The following is a 3266-nucleotide window of genomic DNA, read 5'->3' on the forward strand; positions in this document are numbered from 1 at the left end:
GCAGCAGAATACAAGATAGTATATAATAAGTGCTTAAGTGTTATGGTACTTACAACATTAGAAAATTAGACTAAGAAATTATAATCCTGGTTTATTGTTAGTCAAGGAAGCTCAGAAACCCCAAAGCCTGAATGTCCTCATGCTCTTGTGGCAATATAAGATGTTTAGGAAATCCAGTGAAATGGTGAATGTGAATTTCTGCCACTGGGAAGTCAGAACTGGGCCTTACCCCATCATTTTCTGTTTTACTGCTACATTCCTGTCACACTGGTTCTTTCTGTCCCTAGAACACAGAAACGCTCATTTCCACGGTGCTAGACAGAATAATGGTTTCTCAAAGATGTTCACATCTTCAGGATCTGTGAATATATTATTTTACTTGGAAAAAAGATATTTTTCTGGTATGACTAAATTGAAGTTTTAGATGGAGAGTTTATCCTGGATTATCTGGGTGGAACAAATGTATAACCACAGTGCTCCTTCTAAGTGAAAAAGGGAGGCAGGATAGTTGGATTCAGAGAGATTTGAGGATGTTACCCTGCTGACTTTGAAGGTGAAGGAGGAGGACGTAAGCCAAGGATATCTACATTGGCTCTAGAAGCTGGAAAAGGCAAGGACACAGATTCTGCCCTAGAGCTTCTGAAAGTAAAGCAGACCTGTCTACCCCTTCATCTTAGCCCAATGAAACCCATGTTGGATTTCTGACCTCTAGAATGATAAGATGATAAATTTGTGTTGTCCTGAGGCACTAGGTTTGTGATAATCTGTTACAGCAGTCATAGGACACTACCGCACCCACGGTAGGGCCTCCCTACTAGCTGTTTCCAGGACGTGGAATGCCTTTCCCTGGAATCTTCACATGGCTGGCTCCCCTTTGCCACTCTTGTCTCAACTTGCATGTCACCTTGACCATATAATCTAAGGAGTCATCCAGGCCTTCAGCTAATTCTCTGCATAGAATATGTGCTATTTTTCTGGTTTTTTTCTTCATTGACTGTTTCCTTCTCTTGAAGTTCAGCTTCATGAGAACAGGGAGCTTTTCTGTTTTGGTCACAACACCATTTGTAATATTTAGAATAGTGTCTACCCTTTATCAGTATTTGTTGAATGTCAGATTGAGGAAACCCAATGAGGGTTTTGGATACACACAAAGGGGCCATAACACATACACTTTCATGGTCTTAGTCATTGCAAAAGCCATCTGTTACCACCAAAAAACCCCAGCCACTTCCCTCCATTTTTATTGTCTCTCCCTATTTCCACCTGTCCCAGAGAAAGAAGTTGAGAAAACAACCCCCAAAAGTAAATTTGGGGCTAAGGCTGCCACATACTACATCTAACAGTCTTTGGGTCCTTAAGGAATAAATGGCAGTATATAAATGTTAAAACCCTAGTGTTTAGTTACGTTGAAAATTTCATTTTTATCCATCTGTTTGATAACTACGCAACATTGCCACCCCAGCAAAATTCTGTTACAGCAAAAAGAAGAGTACTTCCCCCTCCCTTGAAATTTGTTAAAATGGCATTTCCCTTGGGTTGCATTTCCTCAGACCTGTGCAAAAACATCTCCTCCCAAGATAGAAAGCAATGCACAGCTGTAGCCCTGGGAAGCATAATGCTGTGCTCGGAATATCAGATTTTTAAATCTACCAAAGCTGGAAAAGAGATTAAGAGTTAAGGCTGAAAGTCTGTCTTTAATGTGCTCTATTATGCATCAGGCATTACAGTTAATATGTCCCTTCAGATTTTGATGACCTACTTTTCTGGGCTTACAGATGTGGCAATACACATTAAGGACAGCGGTTCGACAAAGATTATGAATTTCTTTGCCTCCACTGATTGACCTCATACTCCTAATGTTATGGTGCTGTTTCGTTGTGTGTGAGGAGGAAAGGTGCGGGTGGTGAAAAAATGGTGAGAGAAAGAGAGCAAGAGGAATAATTCTGTATTTATAGGATCACTTCAAATAATACGACATCAAAAGGGGGAAGAGAAGATAGACTTTTAAAAAATTGTCCCCTGTGTCTCATCGTACCTCCATCTCTGGTTGTTTTTCAATATTTTAGGAATATTTTCTCTTTAATTGCATTTGAAGTTTCTGATGGAGGTCTCTAGGCCTTTGATTTTATATTTTTCCTTTGACCAAAATTTGCAAACTGGCAGTTATTGTTCAGTAGGTACTCGTGGGCATATTTCATTTGGCTCCACCTTGCTTAATTTTTTTTTTTTCTTAATTGAAACACTTTTAGGTGGATATATCCACTCCGGTTCCAGTAGATTCCAGCACTCACTACTCCCTTGCCTCTGGCTGCTTCACACAGTTACTTTCCAGATGGTCCTGGACCCCAATGCAAGAGACCCTGATCTAGTCTATAACTTGCTCATATATGCATCTTGGAACATCTAATGCTATATGCCTCTATATATAAGTGCCAGACTGTTTACTTTGTTGTTCCTATTAAGTAAGAATATGACTCATCGATATGGCAATTTTATTTTCACTACCCAATCAGGATTTCTTCTGATTTATGAATTTAGGTAGTGGAAAAATCTTATAAATTTAAAATTCAAATCACAATTAGAGTTAATAACATCTTGTCTTGTTCCCAGAAAAGATTTAAGATGGCTATTAGATATAGTTGTAAAGATCCATGATGAATTGCTTTTATTTAAAAGTATCAAATAACATAAAATCTGGATTATCTTGGAAATTCCTGCCCACATTGTTACTGTGTGCCCAGCAGAAGTCAGGCATGAACGTCTGCTGTTTTATGGAATTTGTTAGAAATGCAGTTTCAAAGTAGGAGACAGATGTTCCGTTTTCAAAGCTTTTGACACTGTTGATAGACAGAAGATTTCACACTGGGCCAAGGAAGACTGGGGATCCATGCAGCAGTGATCAGCATACATCTGTTTCTAAAGTGAGGCTAACTGAGCAGAGGAGCCCACAAGAGATGATTCTTAGTAGAAAGTGCCGAGTCGAAAGCAGAAAAGCAGGTGGAGAAGGTAGAGCAGGTGCTGAGGCCTGTATAGTAACCACCAACCAGGACAGAGTCAGCAGTGACTTGTATATACAGGAAGGAAAAGAGGAGGTACTTTTGTAAGGGCCAGAAAATTCTGAAGAAAAGCACAACTCCCTTTCTCTGGAGTCCAATTATTTTCACTTTTTCTATTCCACATCTAATTAATTCACTCCCCAGTTCAAGGTTTAGGAGATGTTGGAATACACATTTTAAGTCAAGCCAGGTCCAAGCCACCCTCGTCTC

The sequence above is a fragment of the Vulpes vulpes genome, chromosome 15 (assembly GCF_048418805.1).
Source record: "Vulpes vulpes isolate BD-2025 chromosome 15, VulVul3, whole genome shotgun sequence".
NCBI lineage: Eukaryota > Metazoa > Chordata > Mammalia > Carnivora > Canidae > Vulpes > Vulpes vulpes.